The sequence below is a fragment of the Coturnix japonica genome, chromosome 28 (assembly GCF_054131305.1).
Source record: "Coturnix japonica strain WE chromosome 28, WE-NBRP24, whole genome shotgun sequence".
In the NCBI taxonomy this organism is placed as follows: domain Eukaryota; kingdom Metazoa; phylum Chordata; class Aves; order Galliformes; family Phasianidae; genus Coturnix; species Coturnix japonica.
In genome coordinates this window covers 3,826,143-3,841,141 of record NC_140690.1, presented here as the reverse complement: position 1 = coordinate 3,841,141, position 14,999 = coordinate 3,826,143, and the positions used below count along the sequence as shown (strand labels likewise).

The window sequence follows — 14,999 nt, the reverse complement described above, 5'->3', positions numbered from 1 at the left end:
GCTGCAACTACATCCTTTGTCAGAATGGAAACAGGCACCGTCAATTAAGTGTGACCTCTGAACTCATTGCCACCATCAGAAATAGGCACTGAAATTGCTCACTTCACTGCAGCTGGTTACCTCCTGATTTTGGGTAAATGCGGACACTGTCTTGAGGGCTACCAGAAAAACGACATCAACTTCATTGTAGGTGGTTAAGCTTGGAAGCTGGACTTGAGCAAGAAAAGTTTCTCAGCTCAGAATCACAGAATTATCAAGGTTGGAGAAGACCTACAAAATCATCTGGTCCAACCATTACCAATACTTCCCGGATAAATCATACCTCTCAACACAACATCCAAACGTTTCTTGAGCACTCCCATGGTCGGTGACTCCACCACCTCCCTGGGCAGTGCTATCCAATGCCTGAATACCCTTTAGGGGAAGTAATATTTCCTAATGTCCAGCCTGAATCTTTCCTGGCACAGCTTAAAACCATTCCCTCTAGATCTATAACTGATCACACGAGAGAAGAGGCCAAACCCCAGCTCACTACAACCTCCCTTCAGGACGTTATAGAGAGTTATAAGGTCTCCCCTGAGCCTGCTCTTTTCCAAGCTGAACAATCCTAGTTCCCTCAGCAGCTCCTCGTAAGGTTTGTGCTCCAGACCCCTCACTACCTTCGTAGCTGAAGACGTTCCAGAACCGCAAGGTTTTCTTGCAGGGAGGGGCCCAAAACTGAATAGGTCAAACATCCTTCTCTCCATCATTGCTGTCACGTGGAAGGCTGTCCTTGGAACTGCAGTGACTCATGCATCCTAACTGCACTCCATTGATGGAAGCACAACGTGCATCATTGCAACTTGCTGGTGGGTTCATGTATTGGCAAGGGATCGATTCACCTGGAAAGAGTAGATACACAGCATTTAGCATCAAACTTTCACTGTCCAAGGAGGCAAAGGCTTGGTGCTGCCTGTCAAGCAGGTTTCAAGCAGCTTGTGAGACTCATCTGGGAAAGACAGGAGTCAACCAAAGATGTCAGGCACAGGCTTGAATGCCAGAAGGAGGTACAAGCCCACTGAAAGCATGAATTCTACCTGTGTTGCTGACAAGCAGTGTTTTGAAAGCTGGATTTGCACCCTTACCTGCCAGGACCAAGACTTCTACTTCAGAGGGCTCCCTGGCACTGCTCTGCAGTTGGTGTTTGGCCACAGGGGATGGTTTGCCCAGGCAGAAGCAGGAACGCCAACTGCCAGCTGGTGATTCCTTCCTCTTTCTGGAAGAACTTGGTCTGGAGAGAAAACAGAGCATGCTGTCAGTCGTGGTGCAGGGTGAGGGAAGAGCTGCACCGAGCCCTTGCCAATAGTTGCCTGTTCCTGGTAATGCCTGCTTTCTGCTGAAACACAGCCTAGAAACACCCTCTGTTTCAAACAGCAGAGGATGCTTCCATTCCTACAGCTCAGCCCTCAAGTCCTGCTGGCTACATTCCTCTCAATGATTTCAAGCAAGATTCGGAGCATGTGAGCAAAGGCTCCACAGCCGGACAGGAAAGGAGCTGGCAGGCGTAACTGCTTTCTGAGGAACGGTACAGTTAGAAGGGAAGTTCAAAAGCATCCCTGACTCTTACATTAACACCTCCTCGGCCTCAGCTCACTGCCACCTTTAATTTCTAGTGCCAGCAAGTCTGACCAACAGCTCTGCTTACAGGAGAAGCACAATTGGTTTCAGGCACATGGCCCTGAAATCTGGAAAACCCCAAGATTTCCATGTACAGCCAGCACAGAACAGGATAGACGCCAGCATGGCTTTCTGCATCTTGTGACTGCCTGCCCAACCAGGAAGGAAAGGCACCTTGTGTGGCTCCACTGAGGCCATAGGGCAACTGTGTGTTAGTTGAATCCTCAAAGATATAATGGACAAAAAATAAACCAATAAAAATCATCCGAACAATGATGGTAGGGGCTGGAAAGGGAATTCCTCTTTCTTTATCTTTCAGATGGAAAATCAATGATTGCGTTGAAGTTCCTCAGTACAGCTGCAGGCCCTTCCTCCACTTGTATCTTGCTGCTCCGTGTTGCAACAGGAGAGCTGCTCTGGCCTCTCCTCTCAGCCTGTGCCGCCTGCACGGTGAGCAGCTTTGTGGATGGAGAGACCCACACAGACTTGGGCCCAGGCAGAGAACTGTGCCCTGCAAGGGAAAACCACAGCTAAGACAGAAAAGGAAGCAGCAGCACAGCCATCCCCATTCTGCATATCTCTCAGAATTGCTCATCCGAGCCACTGGAAGAAGAGGAGCTCAAAATAACTGTGTGCTCAGAGGTATGCTCGTGGCAAAGGACACAGCCACAATTAAGAGCAGCTCACTGTATCTTAAGAGGCAAACAAAAAGCCTAGAAAAACTAGGGGCCAGAGATCTCAGAAAGCATCACTGCCACACTTCAATCAAGTTTCACCTGCTTGCAAAACATCTTAAGAGCAGTGATGGTTTTCTCTATGTAAGGCTTGGACACTCTCAGGACCCATCAACAGGGCACCATATTCTAACCTAAGCCCAGAAGCCTGCTGTCTCCTCAACAGTAACAGAATTTTCAAAGGTCTTGGAGAAGCCCTGGATTGGATGAAGCTGTCAGATTTAGATCAAGCTAATGGAGGAAGATGCTCACCTACTCCCTCTCCCATGGCTGGTGTGGATTTGGAGCAGAAAAGGACGTCTGTGTAAATAGTACTGTTGAAATATCAACTGGTAGAGCAGTGTTGCACATTGTACAAATCACAGTTGGACATCCATGGACAGCTGATGATAAAAGTAATTGTAGGGGAAGAGCTGGATGAAATATTGTTAAAAACAAATAATCATTTTAGCTGCACGTTTGTAAGCATTTCTTTTCATCCTTCTCAAAACAGTTTCATGGCAGAATAAAGAGGACACGTTCACACAGACATTTCCACAGCCAGACTAGGGAATAATCAAAGAATATCAACCAAAACGTGTTTCCTACCAGTTACATGAATCTTGAAGGTGAGTTTCTAGCCAGCAGCCTCGCAGCTGTACTCCCCTTTGTTGCAGTAATTCATTCCTGGATGTAAATCACATGTAGAAAAGTGTTGCTATGATACTAGATGACCAAGAAAGTCCTATAGCCAAAATGTTTTGCACCAGAGAGGCTGTCAGTTGATCCTCCAAATGCAAGACACACAAAATGAAGCGTTCCTTTCTCTCTGGGATTCCAAGCATTTTCTCACCTCTGACTTTCACTTGGAATGTTGCTTTGTCATCTTTTGTTTCACAGCTGTAGCTCCCTTGGTCTTTCAGGGTCACATTTTTGACCATGAGCTTGCGGTGCGTCCCCTTGGAGATGATGGTTGTCCTCTGGTCCTGCTTCACCTCTGTTTGATCTTTCTTCCATACGACAGCTCCGCTTGCAGCTGACACCTCACACACCAGCTCCAGGTCTTCAGAAGGACTGACTGATATTTCTGAAGTGGTTTTGGGCTTGTTGACAACATTAATGGCTTCATCTGAAGAAAAAAAGAGAAAGTGGTTTACATCCTGACTCAGGCTTATTCAGCACAGCATGAAGATACAGTTAGAACTGATTGTAATGTCTCTGCTCATTACATTTGGGTGATTGAGTTTCACCTCTGGAGGTACTCACATACAAACGTGTGCTTGATTCTCCTGTGTAAGGAAAGAGTAAGTTCTATGCAGACAGTTCTTATTTCTTTTAATCAATTCTGTATTCTGCACACGTTCTTCTGAAGCTAAAATGAAGGCAGATAAGTAACGTGTTTGCAATGCATGAACAAACCTATTCAACACTTTGTCTCTAAGCTAACAAGGAGCGTTTGAAGAGCACATCAGTATTTCATGCCCTTCATTCCGTCCAGACAGAACCTGCCTGAGGAGCAAGCTGATGGCTGTCAGCTACAGGCAGACCTAGCTTAGCATTGCATTTCTTAGAGCAACAACTGTTGCTTTCAGTCACTGAATATACCAAGGCCAATTGCTATGCCAGGCACATTTATGGCATCAGTGAACAAATAATGAGTTAAAAATTGTAATAGACAGGAGTCATCTATTCTTGTAAAACTAGGTGACCAAAGAAGAACAGTCCCTCTAGAGTCAAGCTGTTTAGAACTAATAGCATCAATCAATGTCACGTAGATAGATTACTTCCCTGCCCTAAGACCATCTTGTGACCATTTGTTGCTCCTAATTAAGCCCCCTCTTGATGGCATTTTTGTCTGAGCCATGTGACATTTTGTGATAGGAGTTACTGCTAGTGTTCCCTTCACCCTAAACCAAAGTAGGAGGTATCCATTCTCAGGGAATCATGCAGGCTTCCTCTGGATTTGATGCTCAGAGACAGCCCCAGAACTTTTTAAATCTTAGCTTAACACTCATCCAATAATGTTCATCAAACAGTGCAACTTGTCCTTTGGGGATGCCTTTGTTCTGCATCAACCAGTTCCAACGGAGTCTTCTCGGCTTGTTTTAGATCAGTTTTTTAACAGATAAAGAAAGGGGCTTTGAATTACAAAGTGAAATTGCAGAATGCATGATTCTCAACCAAACAGAACGGGAGGTGGGATGCAGGGTGAATACCTGAGCCAACACCACCTGCAAGCAATCCTTCAATATCTTAGGAATCTCTAGCCATCCCAAATCCAGTGTTGGGCTTGATCTATCATCTCTGCTGAGTTTTTAGCTAGCTGATGGTGAGCATCTTGGTGGAGATGGGTGAGCAGTCGGACTAGAGGGTCTTAATCAACCTTAAGGATCCTGTGATCAGAGGAACTTGAATGTGCTGTTAAAGGTCACAAGAGCTGCACTGCAGCATGAGCATACACAGCGAAAGGTTTTCAGTAGAGCTTCGGTTCATAAATGAGGACTGGGTTATGGAAAAGAGGCTCAAGATAGAAACCAGAAAACAGATCTTAACGCCAGGTTCTGTGAATGCAGCCAGCTGAATTTCACAGATATTGAATTTCAATGACAATTTCTTGTGTTATTTTACCCTCCAGCTCCACCCTGAACAGGAACAGGTCAGTGACAAGCATTACTCCTCCAGGCTTGACCTGACAGTGCTTTACTTGTACTATGAGCTAATGCCAGGAAGAGCAGGAAAAGAGTTTCATCCACGTGCCTTCTCCTTCCTTAGTAAAACCAGTGTGAAACTGCAGCCACGTCAGGCTGAAGGAGACGTCTCAGATGTCCTGCCTGGATGCAGGAGCTCACGTGTCAGAGGATGTCTGGCACGTCAAGTCTCATGGCAGTGCAGTGCATGACAAACTGCAACAACACTTTCCTGTGGGCTCCTTTGGGCACGAGGCCCAGCGGGTGACACACCTCTGGCTGCAGCTCTTCAGAGCCTCCCAGCAGCCACGTGATGCCCATGGGAGAGACACAGCTGACCCGCACAGCAGATGATTTACCAGCTCGCTCTGATTTACAGCAAGAGAAGATACAAGTGGTGATGCTGAATGGTGAAATACTGCGAGTGTGTGGCATAGGTATAAGATTTGTGAGCCTGAGGATGTTCAAAGTCAGGATGGACAGGGCTCAGAGCACCTGATGGAGCTGCGGTGCCCCTGTTCATTGCAAGGGAGTCCAACTAGCTGACCCTTAAGGGTCTCTTCCCTATCTATGAGATACACGAAAGCTGATTCTGCAGTAACCAAGCTACCAACAGCAGCTGTTTGTCTTACAGCTTGCCAACACAGATTTTAAAATAACAGCATTGATTACTCATTTGATAGTCACATTACAGTGCAAAGCACATGGAAACGTCCATCAGCTAATTCAATTAATTCTTTGGGCAGACCTGCCAGTATGAAATATTATGCTAACATGACAGAGAGAAGAAAAGCAAAATTAAGACTAGCTGACAAGCCGTGGCAGGAAGTTCTGCTCTCCATCAATTTAGTCCCATTATTCAATTCTGTTTGGAGATGTCTCCATGACTCTCTGGAGTTTGTTCTTTGAGAAGAAGCAATTAAGTAAGCTCTCCAATGCCAAAGTGCATACACTACTCTAGGCCTTTCTTGTTTCTCCATGGATCAACAAGGGTGACAAGCCAGCAGAAGATGATGAAGAGCCTCATCATGCAAACTCATGCATTTTATCCCCCTCACAGATGCACTGACAACTTACAGCATCATCCATTGAGACGTTGTGATTTTTCAGGGTGTGTTTCTTCCCCACAATGTGCAGTTCATATTTTTCACTGGCCTTGAGCTCCTTCCCATCCTTCATCCACTCCACAGTAGCGCCTGTGTCTGAAAGCTCAGCCTGCAGTTTGGCTTCCTCACGCAGCCGAGCGGAGATCTTTTCTACATCTTTGCTCTTATTGGTAAATCTCACTGCAGCACCTGTCAGGAGCAAAGGCCTCGTTATTTCAATTGATATCAGGCTAACCTGGTCAATGTTTCCTGCAACATCTCTGAAAAAGTATCACCTTCTGTTCCTGCACTCATCATTGTGTCACTGCTGAGCAATTCAAGATATTTAATTTGGTCTTCTTGCCGGATTTACTAAGTAAAAATCAACCAAACATCTCCTTCTACTGATTAATAATGCTCTAAACATGCTTCTGCAGAGGTTTCCACCCAATGACAAACAGGTCCTCCCATCATGAATGTTTATTTGTTCTATTTTGTCATGCAAAGCTGATTGATAGAGATATTATTGGAATGATTGCTCCCCTACTTCTAAACTATTCCAGTGCAATCAGAAAGGCTGTCTGAACCTGGAGCTGAAAGTACTGCTCTATGGTGATGCAGTGGTAAACCTGGTGACTGAATGCACTGGCCAAGAGCTGTGAACTGCAGACATTCATCAGCTGGCATGAAGCAATCTGGTTCAGATACCAAGCAGCTGAGTAGACTGGCTTACCCTACACCCAGTGCTATCATGTTTAGGGCAAAACCAGGACTCACGTCAGTCCATGGGATGCAATTTCATGTATTTGGTACAGTCAGTGAATGCCTGCAGCCCCAGTTCTAATCATCAGATCACAGCAACTATGCCTTGACTGGAAGAGGAAAGGAGAAGGATCAAAGCAAATACCTCTCACTCTCATGTTGGTGCTGACATCAACATTTTAGGCAACAAATTTCACTTCTGCTCCATCATCGTTCTTGGTGACGTTCTTTATCATTAGGCTGTGAGTAGTTTGGGTTCTCTTGATGATGCAGGTCTCGCTTTCCTGTAAGACTTTACCACTGAGGTACCAAGTGCTGCAACACATTGTTGTAAGATCAGTAGTAAACATGGCATCCCCTCCAGGTACAGCTTCACCAGCTGTTAGGGGGGATTTCACAGCCAGGACTGGTTCTGAGGAAGAACAACATGGATGTCTTAATGCTCTTTAGATGCAAGTCTGGTATCTCATTTAGAGATGGAAGATTAAATCATAGGTACATTTCTACTTCTCCCTTTGCATGAGTGCTGGAAGAAGCACTTCTATGCTTAAGATCTGTTACAGAAAGTTCTGCCTCTTGCACATGTGTGATATCAAAAGATAAGGATATTCATGTCTCTGTCACAGAAACAGAACTTGTATCACTTTAGTGGTAGCTGGAGGTTGACAGGAGAACTAGTAATAAAGGAAAGCCTTTGGTGTGTTAATGCACTACTATCCTTAAAGTCAAAGGAAACATCTTTAGGGAACCAACACAGCTGCTCAGCTCACACTGACCCATTTCCATTGGGGTTTTTGTGCTTACCAATGTGCACGCTCCCTGGGAATTCCAGAGACGGGCTCTGTCCATGCGCATTGACTGCAGACACTCGGAACTGATCATCAGCCTCTTCAGAAAGATTGCTCACCGTGAACTCTGGGACGGGGACATGAGACTCGTGGCACCTCACCCACGTGAAGCCAGTTAGTTTATTGGGTTCCACAATGTAGCCATCGATTGGAATGGGGCGGTGCATCTTCGGAGGGGACCATGACAGCGTCACTGAGGTTTCTGTTTTATTTTTCACCACGGGGTCAGTTGGGGGCTGAGTGGGAGGTTTTCTGGGAGCTGAACAGAAAGAAATACAGAAATATTAGCATAAGGTCATGTAGGCTGGAAAAGACCTTCAAGATCAGCAGACTCAACTTTCAGCATGACCTACTGAGTCCCACCATTAACTACTGTGGTACCTGAGGACATACATGACAAGCTTATTCCTGCAGGTATTTGCATAGTGAATATATTCACCCTCTGGTTGCTTTGGAACATTTTAGAGGTTAAAATCCCATCAGACTTTTTCACCGTGTGCAGCCAATTAAACAGGCAGGAGGCTGGGAGTTACCTGATGGGCTCTAGTTACAGACTACTGACACAGTAAAGGATTGATTTCATTTCATTTTGGCCATCAAAAAGTTTGGAGTCTGGTTTAAGTCATCCATCTAGACTCCAATTATAATCATATGGAGAACAGCGCATTTAGGAGAACTCATCTCATCTTAATAAACCTGAATGAAATCACAGAATCATAGGATCACGGGAGGGCTTGGGTTGGAAGAAACCTTTAGGATCATTAAGTTCTAAACACCCTGCCATGGGCTGGCTGCCCACTAACCAGCTCAGGCTGCCCATCACCCATCCAACCTCGCCTTCAACACCAAGGACAGGCACCCACAGCTTCTCTGGGCAGCCTGAAATGGAAGCAATGAGCCACATGTTGAAGATACTCAAACATTCATGACTGTAGAGAGAGCCAAATACTCCATACATATTGCCTGCCTGGTCAATTGCATTAAAATGCCAACAACAGACTCATCCAGCTCATTGAAAATGGTGTGAACAAGGCGTACAGGATTCTTCCAGCAGTGAGTTAGATCTGCAAAGTGTAAAAATAGGAAATCTCAATGCAATGCAATTTTCCCTCATAACATAAATAGACACATAACTGTTTTGGGGTGCACTGTTACCAGCCTGTCAGTTGCTGTTGGTCAGTGCTAGATGCCAAAGGTCCCACTAACATAGCATGAAGCTGAAAGCTAGACGCTGGAATCAGATCTCCTGACCTTACCATCAGAAATCGAGATGTCATATTTTGCTCAGAGGTGCCTGCTTGGAGGAGGGACAGCTTCCGAGCTTTTTCTGCTCCAGGAACCAGCTCCATCTTCAGGATTTAAACAGCAGTCAGAAATTAAACTGAGCTTTGTCACCTCCATCAAATAGAAGGAGTGGTTGGGTGGTACAGCTTTCCAAATCACTTAGAAACTGTCACAACAATCAGATGCCTACCTTTTCTTTTTTAACTTGTTAATACATAGAGCTTAATAGCATCAGAATGCCCCAAGCACTTCAGATAACACGACAGCTGTAAACCCTTCTTTAAGGATTCCTTTGTTTAACCACTGAGTAACTGTAATTCAGTGGTGCTGGTGGGAGAAGGGAAGTCCTAATCTTCCCAGATGGTGAATAGAGCTGATGTTCACATGCAGACTGGTGCTGCAGCACAGCCAGAAACCACTCATTTGGGAAACACAGCACCAAGAAAATAATGGGAATAGCTTCATAAAATCAGGCAGCTTCACCCAAATTTCATGTCAGGTCCATTATTCTTCCTATTTTCAGGAAGAAAGGTTTTCCCTTTTTCTTGTAGTTTTATTTTCTTTTCCTTTCATGCAAGCAGCTTTGTAGCTTAAAAAATTGTTTTCTAATCACCTCCTGGTGTGGACAAATCACACAGGGTTGACTCCATGTTTTACATAGTTAGCATTTTATATTTGTTCCAGTATGGAACTGTACAGCCATAGAATGGCCTGGGTTGAAAAGGATCTCAAAGATCATCCAGTTCCAACCCCCTGCTATGTGCAGGGTCGCCAACCACCAGACCAGGCTGCCCAGAGCCACAATCCAGCCTTTCCTCATAGGAGAGCTGCTCCAACCCTCTGATCATCACAGTGGCCCCTCCTCTGGACCCACCCCAACAGCACCACAACCTTATTGTCCACAGAAAGCATATAACCCTCATTCAATTGCCCTTCCACTCAGCTTAGAGCACTGCTAAAACCAGCATCTTCACCTTAGCTCATCACACTGCTGCAGTTCCTTTTACAAGGATTTCACTGGCAAAAATTAAATCAAAGCCATCACAAGGGATTTAGCACAGTTACGTGTTACTGGCTACGAGAGCTGTCAGCACAGTCACCTGTCAGGCTTTGCTGCTGTTCTCTTTATGTAGAGGCACAACAAGGTTCAGACACCTCACAGTGCAATTCTCACTTGGACTGTAAAGAAAAAGGAGGCTTGAAAAGCAGCGTGTGGAAAACAAAGAAACAAGAATTAGAACAACAGTGGGGCCATGGCACTTGTAGGAATTGTTCTGCCTTTAACAGCAGAGCTTTTCAAGAAGTATGAGGGCATTGCAAACCAGACCAGTTTGGACAGATTAACAACTGCAAGTAGTGGGTTCCAAAATTCCAGACATGAAATCAAAGATAGAAAAACTCTTCACATTTTCATCTCCCAATTTTTCGTACATTGTGCATTACAGTGCAAACAAGTCTTCACATACAACTTGGAAGCTAAAGACAAGTCTGACAAAACAGACTGCACAAAAATGATGGATAATTAACAGAGCAAATTGCTCTTTCAAAAACAGAGTTTATGTCTTCTGGTCATAACACTTCAGAAGCCTCAGAGGCTTCTTCTCCTTTGTATATTTTCATTAATCTTAGATTTTGTTTTCATTCAATGTGACCTCACTAAACAAATATTGTCTAAGACCATGAGTATCACATAAATGTGCAGATCTCAAGCTGCTCACTTATCTAGTACCCTTGGCATGATGCTTTATTTTCCTCAGCTGATCATCTAGATTGTGCCTGTTGATTGTGCAACAACAGCCTGTTGGTCTCGATTACCTGTGAGAGGCTCTAACTTTGGCCAGGAAAAATCATTTGAGGACAAGTAATTCTCTTGGAATCAGTAAGGCAGTCTTCCCATTCTTTCTTACCAGCACCCATCTTACATGTTAATAAAGGATTCTGGAAATCAGTTTGAAGATCAAGAAACAATTCAGTTCAAGCATATGCAATCACAGGATTTGTACGTCACCTGCAAAAGTCATTTTATTCTATCCACAATCTCATCCTACATGCAGTTCCTTAGAGGGTTCCTTAGGCACACCAACCCCATGCTCCTATTACAGACCCTTGCATAAGACAGGTGATATACCTACAAGATTATCTACAGCTTAGACTATGAAAACAGGGAGTCTAGCTAGAGAAAATTATCTACCTGTGCTTCTGAGCAATCTGTTAACCACTCTCATACAGTTCAGGCCAATCCAAACAAGATGCAATGACATGTCAGCCACAGAAACAGCTTGATTTTAAGGAGTTTGTTTGGACAAGCCCCTGTTGCATACGGTGGTCAAACATGCATTACTTGGGGGCACATTGTATTTGATTTAACACATCCTCTTACCTCTGGCTTTGCACAGAGTCCAAAGTCTATCAGCTTCAAATTGTCAATCAGCAGATTTTCCCGGTGGATGAGAAAGCAGTCAGGAATGATTTCCACCCAAATGCCCAAGGAAACATCTTTTCTCTTCTCTTATTTCCTGCTGTGGACAGTGGTTCCCAGTCTACTCAAAGCTCGCTCGCTCTCGCTGTCTCAGAGATCTTCACTGACTGCTGGCAAGTTCCCATCTTCCAATATCCCAGGTGGGAAATACTAGCTTGTATCTGTTGGAAAGGACCTGGGGACTAGGAGGACAAGTGGTGAGAGACCACAGGCTGAATGCAAGCCAGCAGTGTGCTCTGACAGAAAAGAAGTACAACAAGATCATCAGCTGCATTAAAAAGCAGCACAACCAGACCAGGACAAGTCATTCCTGCTTCAACACTCATTGCACCACATCTACAATACTGTATCTGGTTTTTGGCCAGGAAGGATAACAACCTGAAGCAAGTTCTATGGATGACCTCCAGCCTGTGCAGGGGGCTGAAGCTCCCACTCAGAGAAGAGAAGCTGGGGAGAAAGATGTTTGTTCAGGGTGCAGAGGAACCTCATGGCAGCTTCTCAATGCCTACGGGGTGGGGAGAGGGGGTGCGTATGAAGATTGACTGAGGCTCTGGCCAGCAGGTCACGATGGGATTGTGACAGGAAACAGTCATACACCTAAACAGCAGACTAGATAGAAGGAAATAGCTTTCCAAGCACTGAACATATTACCCAGAGAGAACATGCAGCCTCATCCCTCGCAGAAAGTGATGATGAGAGTGGGAAAAGCTCTTGAGAAACTTGGTCTCACAATTCCCAGAGCAGCAGGTTCAGGCACAAATCTCTACAAGTCACCTCCACACCCAGTTCCTGTCCAAGCCCATAAATCCATCAGCTTCTCAGCTGGAAGCCAGTTGCTTCTAAAACATACAGACAATGATTCATTTTTCAGAGGGGAAAGGTTCCTTAGATAGAGGGATTTCATAAGATGCCTAGGAAAATGCTCGTGCTGTAATGATTTGCTTTACTCCGAGATACCAGCAGCTTACAAAATGCCAAGCTCTAACCTATTGGTGAGGAAATATTCAAGCCTTCCAGTACCTAACCTGTGCTTCAAGACTTCAGTGACAGAAAATCCATTGGATGGGGCCAGAGGAATGCATCTCACCCCATACCCTCTGTATAGCCACCATTTGTTTAAAGGATCACTCTTCCTTGAGGCACAAAACTAGAGCAGGTTACACAACAGACTGACACCACAAGGGCTTCTCTCGAGATACAAACTGCAGCAAAGAGCATCACAAAAATGTGAAACCAACACTCAGATCAGATCTGTGTCTCTGCTCCGCTCATTAGGAGCATCATGTTTTACTCCCCTTTCAGAGGAAGATACTTCTTCAAGGATAACAAAATCCAGCTCAGCTACAGAACACAGTACCACATAGCAATAAATATCTAACATTTCCTGTAGGGAAAGAATCCTAAGCACAAGTTATTGTCTGAGTTTCAGCTGGGACTGAATTATCTTCTTCAGTGTCTGATATAATACTACGTTTTCATTCTAGAGAAACAATGGAGATAGCGCAGTGATGCTTACAGTTGCTGCCAGGCAGCGTTGTACAGAGCCACAGTCAATCTCAGCTGAGAGCCCAAGGAAGTGAGAAGGAACAGAACTAGGACAGCTGACTTAAACTGGCCAAAGGATATTCCATACTATATGACATATTGTGGAAGGAGTTTTGAAGGGGGTACAACTTCATGTAAATCTCTTCCACTACTAGGAGGCTAACTGGACACTGATTGGTAGGTGGTGAGCAATTGCTTTTGCATTCATCATAACTATTATCCTTTTCTCTATCTCAGTACATAATTCTATCTCAACCCATGAGTTCTACTTTGTGTTACTTCTCCCCCCTTCAGTTCTCTCCTGCAGTCCACTGGAATGGAGTGGAGTACTGTAACTCTCTCTGCCAACAGAAAAATAAAAACACATTCATTATTATTTATGGAAGACTGACTGCAGTTCAGGCTCACTGGTTTGAGGTCTCTGGGCATAACCCTGACTGTGAACAGAAGCAATTGCTGAAACAGTCTGTCAAAAAAAGACTGGAGCTTCCTCTTCCAAAAGGCGGTCCTTAGAAACAATGCAATCAAACAGCTTCCCTGTAAGATAAGGTTATCTGAAAATGCATTTAGAGAGTATCAGAGAAAGGTAAGTAACAATGACAGCACAGAAAGCAGAAACTATTTCTTACCTCTATGACTATAAATATTTCTTTGATGTCTCTCTTACGTGATCCAATGGGCAAACATGTTGATGACTTCAGTTCTTCATGGCATCAATTTCTGTTTTAGCATGAGGCAAGTCATCCTTAAGAGACCATAAAAGCAAGCGATGAAATCGCTAACTACTGTGACATACCAGGTACCACATCTGACAGCTGTGGAACAGAACAAGCACATATGGGACAGTACACAATTCAACATCAACTCAGCAATGACTGACATCACTCCCATAGAAATTCTGAAACAGAGCTGTGAAAAATGAAAAGTAAAACATTCAGCATTTTCATTGGCATTTTGGTAAAGTTGCTGTAATAATGTAACAATAATGTAATGTAATGTAATGATGTAATAACTTCCTCCATTTTAAAGCCAGAGAATTCTGCCCTCTGAACAACCAGCAACAAGATTTGTGGTGCTCTGTTAAACTTTTTCCAGCTCTACAGCATCTTTCAAAAGGCAATGGGACCAGTAGGCTGCATTCGTATGTACCATCCCACCTGCCCCCGTGTTCTTGAGAACTCCACAACTCCAACAGAAGATATTATCATATTTAAATGCCTTTTGGCTTACCCCTACAGTAACTTTCTCCATGATTTTTAGTGCAACTTTTTCACCAGTAAGAAGATGCCGCCCGAGTTTTACCTTGGCAAAACCACCTACAAATCAAAACACAGATGCTTAAAGTTGAGTGTGAATTCTTCTCTAATATAACATTACAATTTCCAACTGGTTTAAAAAACGAATTCCAAATTTATACAAATGAAACCTGACTTAGAGAACTGACAAGAGCTGTTAATCTATTCTCAGATTAATTCTAGAGTGGTGAGACAGACTGTTAGGCGTGCTGTTTCTGTACAAAGATGACACTTACCCGTTCCAACTGTTTCATGGAATTCCTAGTACTTGAGAATTTCCTCGTAGTCACTGACAGACATCCTGAAATGTGCAAGAACTGAAGATCCTCCAAGCACGTGCAATGAGGAAGGGCCAGCAGTGTTCACATCCTACTTAGGACATATTCTTAGAGGCAGAAGGGACACTCGTGGCAGATCCAGCAATGCTCATCTTCTCACCAACGTGCATCCCCCTCTCACCCAGCAACAACAAAACACAGTGCATGAAGCTGGCTTCACTTAGGTTAACAATATGGAACATCCCTCAGGGCTTTGTGCCACAGAGCAGTAGCAGGGCTGGACTACAGCTTGAGGAAGCAGTGGAAGTTTTTCCCTGTATGGTTACAGTGTCCCTGCACGCACCCCACAGCCAGAGCGTTGCAAGCT

General features: G+C 44.4%; 2 long non-coding RNA genes across 3 annotated transcripts; both read right to left on the bottom strand.

Moving 5' to 3' along the window:
* Window positions 1–1,128: 1,128 nt before the first annotated feature.
* On the bottom strand, window positions 1,129–6,333 carry LOC146756089 (uncharacterized). 2 transcript variants are annotated; one of them, XR_014937571.1, is made up of 5 exons: window positions 6,134–6,333; window positions 3,223–3,498; window positions 2,979–3,056; window positions 2,643–2,773; window positions 1,129–1,270 (listed from the first exon to the last, which is right to left on the bottom strand). It is a non-coding gene; the product is annotated as an uncharacterized LOC146756089 (long non-coding RNA). The 2 variants fall into 2 exon arrangements; XR_014937572.1 differs by lacking the exon at window positions 2,643–2,773 and having other exon boundaries at window positions 6,134–6,328.
* Window positions 6,334–12,057: 5,724 nt separating this feature from the next.
* LOC146756088 (uncharacterized) lies at window positions 12,058–13,790 on the bottom strand. Its single transcript, XR_014937570.1, has 2 exons — window positions 13,689–13,790; window positions 12,058–12,353 (listed from the first exon to the last, which is right to left on the bottom strand). It is a non-coding gene; the product is annotated as an uncharacterized LOC146756088 (long non-coding RNA).
* Window positions 13,791–14,999: the final 1,209 nt, after the last annotated feature.